Genomic DNA, 13085 nt, shown 5'->3' with positions numbered 1-13085 from the left:
AAAGCCCACAATGAAATATTACTTCATACCCACCGCAATGGCCATAATCAAAGAGTCAACAAAGATGTAGAGAAATTAGAACCCTTAAACGTTGCTGATAAGAGTGTACAATGGTGCAACCACTTTTAAATTAGTTTGGCAGTTTTCCTTAAATTTACAAATAAATTTACTATACGTACATTTAGTAATTCTACACATAGGTATCTACCCAAGAGAAATGAAAACATATGATCAAAGATTTGTACAACAATGTTCACATGGGAAGAAAAAAATCTGAAAAATAATGGATGTATGTATATGTAAAACTGAATCACTTTGTTGTACAGCAGAAATTATCACATTATAAAATCAACTACACTTCAATAAAACTTAAAAAAAAAATGTTCATAACATTATTCATGGTAGCCAAATGGTGGAAACAATATAAATGTCCATCAACAGGTAAATAGATAAACAAACCAGGGTATATTCATACAATACAAATCTGAATTCATTCATTTAACATTCATTTGCTGAAAACTATTTAACAACAAAAAGGAAAAAAATACTAAAATATGCTATAACATAAATGAACTTGAAGAATTATGCTAAGAAAAAGAAGCTAGGCAAAGTATACATATTGATTCCATTTATAAGTAATGCGCAGAAAAGGTAAAAACCACAGAGTCTGAAAGGTTAATAATTGCTAGCAGCAGAGTTCCTGTCGTGGCGCAGTGGTTAACGAATCCGACTAGGAACCATGGGGTTCGATCACTGGCCTTGCTCAGTGGGTTAAGGATCCGGCATTGCCGTGAGCTGTATTGTAGGCTGCAGATGCGGCTGGGATCCCAAGTTGCTGTGGCTGTGATGTAGGCCGGTGTCTACAGCTCCAATTAGACCCCTAGCCTGGGAACCTCCACATGCCGCGGGAAGTGGCCCTTGAAAAGGCAAAAGGCAATAATAATAATAATAATAATAATAATAATAATAATAATTGCTAGCAGCTTGGAGTGTAAATATGGAATGACTACATTGAAATACAAACATCATCAACTGAACATTTAAATGAGCAATTTTTTATAAAAATTGTACCTCAATAAAGCTGTTTACAAAAGAGTTTAAGATGGTTGTTCAAATCAGTTGAAAATTGCTGACTGTGAAATATCCAAGTAGAAATTTTCAGTAAAGGCAGCTAAAAATATAAAATAAACTCAAGAGAAATTTTGCTATTACCATCAACAAAATGATAGGCAAAGTCACAAGAATAAATACAATTTGAGAGAGACAAATGTACAGAGTGAGATCTTAGCAATGAGTCCTGAAAAACACCCCATATTAAGTAATTCAAGTATACTTTGCTGATTTGCAAAAGTATAACACGAAACTGAGGTCTTTTCAATTTCTACTGTAGTTGCCACATTATAATAAATAATAATAAATAAATGAGGCTTTGAGGGTAAAAAGGTAGCAAGAAGAGCCCCAGCAAAGCACACAACCTTAGATAATACCCATACTCAGAAAAGAAAACTGCATATAAACTCTACACTTAATACTATAATTAATGTTTTACTCCCCTGGGATGAAATATGGAGCTTATGTTTCTCTTCTAAGATATACCTTAGAGCTCCAGATTATATTTCAAACATTTGCTAGTCAAAAACTTATGCATTTGTAGAAAGATTTTCCAAATTTTAACTCATTTCCATATAGAAAAACATACAAACATTTGAAGAACAATGCAAACGCTGACAAAGGTTAATTATTCAAGGTTGTAATTTGGGGTAATAATTTGAAATATATCTTCAACTTGTCTTACTCAACAAGCGTCAAATCCACTATAAAAAAGCTTACATTTTACTGAGACTTATCTGTTAGATAATTTACAGTACACCACAAGTATGGTCATTATTCCTTCTCCTCAAATAAAGGAAAAGCATAGACTACCTTTTGTGCTAACTCTAAAATGCAGGATTTAATTCCAAATTAAAAATTATATGATCTAGGTTTCTGGAAGCCATTTAATAAGAGATAAAGTTAACTGTGAAAACAACTTACTTTAAAGAATTTCTGGTTGCTACGCACACACACACTCAGAATGCGGCAAGCCATTTAAAATAACATTTAATAAAGAAAATATATTATTTTCTTTTTTTTTTTTGTCATTTCTTGGGCCGCTCCCGCAGCATATGGAGGTTCCCAGGCTAGGGGTTGAATCGGAGCTGTAGCCGCCAGCCTACACCAGAGCCACAGCAACGCAGGATCCGAGCCGCGTCTGCAACCTACACCACAGCTCACAGCAATGCCGGATCGTTTACCCACTGAGCAAGGGCAGGGATCAAACCCGCAACCTCATGGTTCCTAGTCGGATTCGTTAACCACTGCGCCACGACGGGAACTCCCCAAGAAAATATATTATTTTCTAATAGAAATAACAGCAACATAAACAGTTAATTAGTAATCATTAGTACACAGATTCTTGAACTAAGCAATAAATAAAAATACTATAAATGAAAATACGTTTCCATATCAATCAGTTAAGTATCAATCAATGACAGCAAGTGCCATAGAAGAGGGTATAATTTAAAAGTATTAGTAATTCAGGGTGATGGGTTAAATGACTCTGAAAATCCTTGAAAACAATTTTTCTATCTTGCATAAATGACTTTTATTCACCAAAGTAGCACATCTTCAACATATCTGCTAATATGCTCTATAAGCTTGGTAAACCCTCTTTGTATAAATATCTGTTTAATATTGTCTCCCCCATTACACTGTAAAGCCCTTTTGTTCACTGCCAAGCCTCACAGCACAGTACCAGCACCAGAGAGCTGCTCGCTATTTTGTTACATGAATTATTAAATAAATGACTATACGAAGGGCCATGTGAACAGTCGTCTTGAGTAGTAGTATGAGCACTAGGAAAACAATACTATGGACAGTCAGGTTTCCAAATTCACTAAATTTTGGAACACTCTTACTATGTGTAAACAATTGGAATTTTATCACATGTACTGTGAGTTTACATAAGGAATGAATCTCTAGCTTCTCCATGCTTTAATATTCTTCTTTCATTTATTCATTGGAGAAAGTCAGAAGATGCTTTTTATCCCTAGGCTGGAAACATCCCATGTAAGAATTCATTTCAACAAAATTTCACAGAACAAAACATTGCGGCTGTTGCAATCATCACCCATTCAAAAGACAAATACTGAACACTGACTGTAAGCCAAGAACTAAAGAGCAAAACTAAAAAGCAGTGAATAGAACAGATACAAGCCCCTGGCCTCCAGGGTCTTATATTCTAGTAAATCAAATTTCAGTGAGATCGTTCCCTGTACTTTTATTTTGCTGAGTCATCTAAACACAAAACAAAAAAACAAAACATTGTTAGTGATGACTATTTTTTAAAAACTGGGTCCTCTCACATGTTAAATGTATCACATTGCTAAAGAGAATTAGAAACCAGAATATTCCTCTGTTCTCTGAGCATTTAAACCACTACTGATTATTTCTGGAGAAAATATCTACAGGAGACCTTTCAGAAAATTAACCTATTTTTTAAAAACTGTCTATTGGTAAATATCCTAACAATTTAAATACATGTGTATACATATGTACATGTGTTTTCTATTTGTGCACATGTATACATCTATATGTGGATGTGGACATATTTTTAATTGTGTTTGTGTGTACTCACATAGATTTTTAACGGGATAGAGATACTTTAAAAACATACCTGGTACTGCCTTCAAGTTTCTCATTCTAAGTAATGTGTTTTGTTTTGTTTTGCAATTTAGTTGTTTCCAATTTATTTTAGGAGCAAGCAGAGTAATTTTTTTACTATGCTGTTTTGGTTCCTCTGCGATGGTATCAGCCTGCCATCACTGCAACAGCTGCATGGTAACAACTTCCTGATACCACACAATTTCATGGTAAGTACAATTCATTTTCCCCCATAGAAGTGGCTTTCTTTAATTTCTTTCAAAATTTACAGTAAAAAACTTAAGACAAATGAGGGACAAGACTCCATGATAAGATGTAACTAAATATTTATGTTGACAATGCCTCTAAGGTGAACTGAGGTAATATTATTTCTCTAAGCTTCATTTTCATCATCACCAGTGTAGGGTAGGTGCAAACTGAGGGGTTGGACTAGATGTTCTTCAAGATCTAACCTCCTATGATTTCTTTTCTTTTCTGGTTTTTTTTTTTTTTTTTTTTTGGATTTTATTAAGTTACAGAATAGTTGGTTTACAATGTTGTGCCAATTTCTGTTGTACAGCAAAGTGACTCAGTCATAAATACATATGTATATAGACACACACATTCCTTTTGTTTTATAATCTTCCTTCACGGTCTATTCCAGGAGATTGGATGTAACTCCTGTGCTAAACAGTAGGACCACGTTGCTTATCCATTCTAAATGAGAGAGTTTTTTCATCCAATAACCTCACACTCCCAGTCTATCCCACTTCCTCCCCTCTCCTCATTGGCAACCACAAGCCTGTTCTCTATGTCTGTCAGTCTATTTCTGTTCTGTAGATAGGTTCATTTGTGCCATATTTTAGATTCCACATATAAGTGACATCATTTGGTATTTCTCTTTCTGACCTCACTTAGTATAATCTCCAGTTGCATCCATGTTGCTGCAAATGGCATTATTTTGTTATTTTACGGCTGAGAAGTATTCCATTGTAAATATGTACCACATCTTCTTAATCCATTCATCTGTTAATGGACATTTAGGTTGTTCCCATGTCTTTGCTATTGTGAACAGTACTGCTAATTATAGAGGAGTACATGTATCTTTTTGAATTACAGTTTTGCCCAGATACATGCCCAGGAATGGGGTTGTTAGATAGAATGGTAATTCTATAGTTAGTTTTCTGAGGAACCTCCATACTGTTTTCCCTAATCTGCTATTATTTCATGATCACTAAGTGGAAATAAACCATTCACCTGACAATGTAACATAAAAATAACAAGAACTTCCCCCAATTTAAATAGTCTGACTCTATATATACACTGGAGAAACAGCCAGTGGAAAAAACAATCACTAATCCCCAGATTCCCACCTCTGTACTAGAATCATCTGACTCCATTCCCTTCTGAATGCATGTTTTGGAATAAGCAGAATAATATAACTTATTTTTAAAAAATTATGGTTGGCTTTTCGAAGCATTCTAATGTTGACTTATTCCCACAAATCAGCCTTTATGAGTATTCCTGTTTTTCTAAAATATGATCCCTAGTAGTTAATTACTAATTTTCCCCCCAAATTTTCTGTCTCAAATAGATAGACTTTTCCAGAATGTGAAAGAAGATTCGTCCTGAATACACTAGGAATAGCACCATATTTTTCTGGCTCTTTAATGACAATGCGTTCCATTCAAATATGTTTTACACATTTTTACATCAAGGAAGAATTTCTGTAACTATTTCGCTGGGCTTAAGCTTCTTGTGCATAATTAGAAATCAAAAAAGTCTTTAAAAAGTTATATCCTCACTTGGCCAAGCTAAGTCTCTGAAACCATTTCTATGTTAAATTGAAAACATCACTAAAATCTGATTTACAATGGAATTTCTTTAAGGCTTTGTTAACTAAATTCATTTGTTATCTCCTCCCCACAAAACATACCACTTAATGTTCAAATTACCACACAGAAAAATATTTGTTGTTTTTTTTTTGTTTGTTTGTTTGTTTGTTTGGCTTTTTAGGGCCGCAACCACAGCATATGGAGGTTCCCAGGTTAGGGGTCTAATCGGAGCTACAGCTGCCAGCCTACACTACAGACACAGCAACGCAGGATCCGAGCCGCATCTGCGACCTACATCACAGCTCACAGCTCATGGCAATGCCGGATCCTTAACCCACTGAGCAAGGCCAGGGATCAAACCCATAACCTCATGGTTCCTAGTCAGATTCATTTCTGATGCACCACAGCAGAACTCTGTGGTGGCACTCTGGACAGGAACACCAGAAAAATGTTCTTTAATAATACGTCAACTCAATTTTAAAGTTCATATTGTTACGCCAATCTAAACTGTTTCTTAAAGAATGACAACAAATTTTCACAGGGTGGACTGCTCATATCACAGAGTTCTAGCTTAAATAAATTTTGATAACTTCACTTTCTGAAGAGGAATTCATTCAACTAAATTATTCTCTAGCATAGCCTTCATCAAGGATAACTGTACTATAAAATTTAAATTTTTATCTGTTCACTTGTTTATTACCTCTCTTCCAATTAAATTTTGAGTTCCTAAGGCAATAATCATGTTTTTATAATCTGCAAACTTATAACAAAGACTAATACCATGCCTGGGACATGGAGGGCATTCAGACATATCTTTGAATAAATGAATGAATAGCCTTCAATTAAACCCAATCTTTTACTACTAATCCTTTTTAATAGTTCACCCAACATTCTTGTTTTTCCTGAGCCAACATTTTAAATCAATTTTATAGTTGTATGTTACTCAATGATCAGCCTGTCTCAAGCACATTTTAGCAAATGAAGCCAAGCCATGCCCAGCATGGGATGCATCACCGTCACCTTCAATGAACATGAAGGGCAGTTACACAGCACCATAGTGTCTGGTGTGGCAGACAGCACCCCACAGAAAAAACACAATTTCCTCAAGCCAAAATGCAAACAGCACGAAGAATGTGTCTGTTTCAAACAAATGAAAGAACGAAGCTGCCAGCTAAGTATCTATTCCAATCGACAGTTGCACTGAAGAATGCTGGAGAAATTTGTTTGTATTAAACCATAAGGGAAAGACTCAAAAGAAAAATAAATAAATAAAAATAAACTATTCCTTGAGACAGAACTTCAAAAATAAACGTAACATATACAGAAATTTTAAATGTATGAGAAAATTAGGACATGATAGCTACAGAAAAAGAGAATATCATTAAAACATCTCAAATATAATTATAACCAAATCCTATTTAAAAAAAAAAAAGCATTGCTACAAATTTCTTTGTATTGGTGTAGAACTACTATGGCTCATGTAGAAACTAAATGAAAAAATATAATTGTGGGAGTTCCCGTCGTGGCGCAGTGGTTAACGAATCCGACTAGGAACCATGAGGTTGCGGGTTCGGTCCCTGCCCTTCCTCAGTGGGTTAACGATCCGGCGTTGCCGTGAGCTGTGGTGTAGGTTGCAGACGCGGCTCGGATCCCGCGTGGCTGTGGCTCTGGCGTAGGCCGGTGGCTACAGCTCCGATTCAACCCCTAGCCTGGGAACCTCCATATGCCGCGGGCGCGGCCCAAGAAATAGCAACAACAACAACAACAACAAAAAAAAAAAGACAAAAAGACAAAAAAATATATATATATATAATTGTGGACACATGTCATTAGTTTTCAGAAAGCCAAGGGTCCCAAACTATAGGTAAACATGAAAAAGGAATAGCATTTTCTCCCCCCACTTTTACTATATTCATGTAAATTTATTTCCCAAAAAAAGCAAAAATAAAGAGAGGAAATGAACTAAGCTAACCATCTCTGCCTCAAATAGTTCTACACCTAACATATTCAAGAGAGATTCAATATAGAAGGATCCTAAATGATGTGACTGATTTAAGTTCAACACAGCTAAAACAATTCCTAAATCTTGCATAGGAATTAGGTTCAAAAGCCAGAGTTGGGCAAAAATTGGTCAAAACAACCCCTCAAAAATCCCTTAAGAAGCCCATGAAGTATACTATACATTGTTCTGTTCATACTATCATCTTTTCATATAAATCCAACTCAGCTAGTTTCTCCTCCAGCATTAGAACAGATTACCACTTGTTCTGTGGAAAACCAGATAAAGTAGCTGGGTCGATTTTGGCCAACTGTGTTGCTTCAAAAACACTTTTTACTGGGGGAAGAGAGGAATTCTTTGCTATTTTTCTCCCCAGTTTGGTGTTGTTTTCAACTTTAGTTGAATTCAAATAAGTTAAACTTACATAATGATATAATTCTGTTGAACATAAGTTATCTACATTTTTTTATTATTATTCTTTCTTTTCTCTTTTTTCTTTTCTTTTCTTATTAGAGCCACACTTGTAGCATATGAAAGTTCCCAGGCAGGGGTCCAATTGGAGCTACAGCTGCCAGCCTGCGTCACAGCCACAGCAACACCAGATCCAAACCGCATCTGCAATCTACACCACAGTTCATGGCAACGCCAGATCCTTAACCCACTGAGCCAGGCCAGGAATCAAACCCGCATCCTCATGGATCCTACCCAGATTCATTAACTGCTGAGCCATGAAGGGAACTCCAGTTATCTGAATGTTTATTCAATTTAACTCTTGAAAAAAATGACATTTGATATGGGCTATGAAGGTTGAATGGGGCTGAAATAGAGGGAAGAGCATTTCTAATGAAAAGAATTTCAATACCAAGAGCAGCTTCAGTACAGTAATGAAAATAAAGGCCAAAATACAAATGACATAAGAAGAATGGGAGTTGAGAAGTATAAAGTCTGAACAAACTTGATTATTATATTCATCAAATTCTAAGATAAAATGAAAATAAGGAGATATGGCAGTAGCTTAAAGGAAAAGGAGGAAGTCTAAGGAAGATATTTTGTTTTTGTTGTTCTAGGTTTGTTTTTCCTTGAGCACTGATAAATGGGGCAGTGTTGAAAAGTATTATTTTTACATTCTTTCTCTGATGCTTGTCTTGCTAACTGAACTATCACTTGGTGCCAAGAGGACAGAATGTCCAGCAAATCATATCTGTTTCTATAAAAAGATCAGAAAAGAAAAACATCAAGGAGGCTATTTAGTGAAACAAAACCTGCCTCCTTAAAAGTCTGCATTAGTTTAAAAAAAAAAAAAAAAAAAAAAAAAACAGCATCTACCAGAAATTTTACAAACTTTTCAGATATATAGAATTTTAGCTCATTTAGTTTTAATAATTTTTAGTTTGAAGGAACAAATTCTTACCTTGGCACTTTTAGCTAACCAACAATGGTAACTTACACATAAGTTTAAATTTCTGAATGTGATAAAATATGAAAATTGCTTTACATAAAGTTCTCCAAATACCACTATTATGATATAAGCAAAACAAAAAAAATCACGTAAGATTTGTAGCCTTTTGAAGCGGACATATTTTTCAGTGAAAAGGAGGCACAAAGCTTCTTTACACCATAATAGAGGCTGAATAATTCAAGAAATCATATTTTCATGTATCTAAACCCCCTATGCCTAGTACAGTGTTTGGTACATATTTGGAATATTTGTTTCATGTATGAACAAATGTTTTATATTGATCCACAGTATCTTTTTCCTTTTTCTGGCTGCCCCAAGGCATACAGAGTTCCTGGGCCAGGGATCAGAGCTAAGACACAGCTGTGACCCAAGCCACAGATGCAGCAATGCTGGATCCTTAAGACACTGAGCCGGGGGGGTAGGGAGTCAAAGCTGCATCCCAGCGCTCCCAAGACACCACCGACCCCATTGCACCAGAGCAGGAACTCCTGATCCATAATATCCTAATCACTCCAACTCTCTAATCTGAGCCATCCCCCCGAAAAACTACATAACAAATCTGGTTCTATTTGAGGTTATCTACAGAATGAGGAGTTACTGTGCTTTACCCACTGTAGAAAATAAGTAAACAGCTAAGCTAAACTATAACTGACTTTATCCTTCTTCTATCCTAAAAAGAAATAATAAATACTATGAATACCCTAACCATTCCAATCTGCCTTCCCCAAACACATATACCACCACCATTCTTCACAAAACACGATGCAATTAGATGTAGACTCTAAATGCAGAGTGGAATGGAACAGGATAGACTGTCTAGGATTCTGTGATTTCTTTTTCACTTGCAGTTTTGCATCAACTGTCTTTTACTAAAGTCATGCAGACATAGAATGTGATTATTTAACAGTGAGGTTCCATGCAAAGGACACAGAAATATTTACTAAACAGGTATTATGTGCCATGAACTGTTCTAGTCACTATACATAACATCAGAGCTAAGTATTTTCCCTATTTCACCGGAAAAGAAACTAATATTCTCGAAAGCCAAGTAAACTACTCAAGTTTTAAACCTTATACTGCTAGAATCTACCAAGCACTTTCCTATTACAGGGCTAGAGTATAAAAATTCAGTTTTCCTAAACATTCAGGAATTCCCGTTGTGGTTCAACAGTTAACAAACCCAACTAAGACCCTAGTAGGTTTGTTCAATCCCTGGCCTCGTTCAGTGGGTTAAGGACCTGGCGATGCTGAGAGCTGTGGTATAGATCACAGACGCGGCTCGGATCTGGCATTGCTGTGGCTGTGGTACAGGCCGGCAGCTACAGCTCCAATTGGACCCCAAGCCTGGGAACCTCCATATGCCAAGTGCGTGGCCCTAAAAAGACAAAATAAATAAATACATACATAAATAAATATTCAGTGGATATTAGGTGAAGCTATGATCAAAAGGATAAACCTCTAGAATAGATTCTTTCAAGCATTCAGCAATGCATATTTAAATAATTATTAAACATAAATTAAAAAGTGCTCATTTGTTTTTAAAATATTGGTATACTAGTGCTTCCTAAATAAAAGTTACTTTGGTTAATTAAAACATACAACTCAATTTCTTTTTAGAAAATATTCACACACGGAGTTCCCCTTGTGATTCAGTGGGTCACAAAACTGACTAGTATCCATGAGGATGCAGGTTCGATCCTTGGCCTCACTCAGTGGGTTAAGGATCTGGCACCGCGTTGAGCTGTGGCGCAGGTTGCAGACAGGGCTCAGATCCCCTGTTGCTGTGGCTATGGTGCAGGTGGCATGGGCCGGCAGCTGCAGCTCCAATTCGATTCCTAGGCTAGGAACTTACATTTGCCACAGGTATGGCCCTAAAAAGCAAAAAGAAAGAAAAAAAAAAAAAAAAAAGAATGGAAGAAATAAAGAAAATATTCACATTACAAAGTTACAAAGTACTATGTAACTTTGCCATAGTACATTTAGATTGATGCAAATTTCACCTGTACTGAGATAATGTGCTTCATCTTTCTTAGAAACTCTTTAAGAACTTTAGCCCTCTTTCTATAACAAGCAAAAATATTATCTTCCTCAAAATAAAACATACAAATTATGGCTCATCTACAAATCCACATAAATTGAACATATTTTAAGATATGAACCAGAAAGATGACTTCAACTAGAAAGAATTCCTAGCAATGTAGAAGTAAGCTACCTTCCTAGAAAGTTGATTTAATAATCGAACCTTTAAATCACATTTTCCTATACTTCAACAGTTCATTTCATAATTTACAAATATATTTATGATATAAATTATAACAGCAATGCAGAAAAATTACAATCTTGGTAAATTTTTCATCTCAGAAATATTATGTATTCAGAGAGTATACAAATGGTTCCACAAATATAGGACTACGTCAGACTATCACATAATTTGTTTTACATTTTTTAATTAAAAAAGCTAACTTTTGGAGTTCCCATTGTGGCACACTGTGATCAGCTGCATCTCTGCAGTGCCAGCACAAATTTTCGATACAGGCACAGATCCAGCACTGCCACAGCTGCAGCACAGGTCGAAACTTTGGCTCAGATCTGATCCCTGGCCCAGGAACTCCATATGTCATAGGACAGCCAAAAAAAGAAAAACAAACAAAAACTAACTATTTTATAAGCTTCATAAATAAATACCTACATGACATAGAGAGGTTCATTTAGTAAAACAGTGCCTTAAAACACAAAGAAAGCAATTAGCATGGGAGACTTTAATGAACACAGCTTTGAAGCCCTTCTGGAAATTATAGGCTTGATAAAAGCACTAACACTCTACCAGTTGCTGACACAGGTGCTACTGCCAATCAGCTGCATTTGCTGAAGCGAATTCTAAAGATTACTAATTAATCTCCATACCGAAACCAATGGCTGCCGTCCATTTTGATCACCACTTTTTTAAAAAGGCAAAAGAAATAGTCACTCTATGTGTAATCAAATACAACTCTAGGTAAAAACACAACTCTACGTAAGCTGTGCACCTACTTAATTACATAGTTTTATCATTTTCTGGCATTTTTTATACTAAACCCAAAACTTCTATAGGTTGGAGTCATGGGCCTTATAGTCTCTCCACCTGCTATTTTTGAATTATTTCTACTTACCACAAATGATATGAAAGTGTTTGTGAGATATTTGGGGAGAAGGGTCATATTACATAAATATGAGAGCATTTTCTTTGTTGTTAATTTTGAACCTTTCAATCCTAAATTCAGAAAAAAGATGTCACAGAGGCGTTCTCCTAGAGATCACATCTGACTTTTCATCCTCTACCCTAACTCCCAACACACACACACACACACACACACACACACACACACACACACACACACACCTGAATACTTTGTTCTACCATCGTCATATCATATTCTCTGTTCAGAGCACTGTCCAGAATTTAACAAACATTAATCAGTGTTTCCAAGGCTGGGCAATTATTATAAAAGTGATACTGAAGTTCTTTAAATACCCTGGAACTAGGTGCCAAAGAAATTATTTTAAATCTCTTTGATATATAAACATATGTATATAAAGTGAAAAATGCATGTGACAGTTCTCTTTATGATTGTCCATCCTTTTAATGTTTTAAGTTAACATTAATCCTTGAATCTTAAGTAACACTATCTGTTCTACATGTTTTTAAAGTTTCTTTCATTCAACTGTACATGCCTGTGACTACCGCAATGACCTCTACAAAGGCAGTTGTGCACTTTACTGTGGTGCAAATCTTCACAGACAAGTTGAACCTGTTCTTTTTGGCACTAAGCCCTTGTGCTGAACACACAGCTGAGATTTATTATAAAAGGGGAACTAAGGGGTATTATTGCACAACATTTATCCTTCACATATAGCCAAGTATAATCTTTTACAACCTTTGAGAGCTCTTAAATAAACAGATCTTCTCTTAACTGCACAAAGAGTTTCTTACTTGTCACCAATCATATGGCATATTGAGATTCATTTTACATTAGGAAAAAGCTAGCACACAAAACATACATACTCAGTTGTTAAGGTTAGTCTCTTAATATTTGATCAAAAATAATAACATTTTGAATATTCATTCCTGCCT

The 13085-nt window shown here is 35.6% G+C and overlaps 1 protein-coding gene across 5 annotated transcripts in view; it reads right to left on the bottom strand.

The window, feature by feature from the left end:
- Positions 1 to 13085, bottom strand: part of MNAT1 (menage a trois homolog 1, cyclin H assembly factor (Xenopus laevis)) — a 217802-nt gene that overhangs the window by 106146 nt on the left and 98571 nt on the right. The window lies entirely within an intron of this gene.

This window comes from Sus scrofa, chromosome 1 (assembly GCF_000003025.6).
Source record: "Sus scrofa isolate TJ Tabasco breed Duroc chromosome 1, Sscrofa11.1, whole genome shotgun sequence".
NCBI lineage: Eukaryota > Metazoa > Chordata > Mammalia > Artiodactyla > Suidae > Sus > Sus scrofa.
This window is presented reverse-complemented; position numbering and strand designations above follow the sequence as displayed.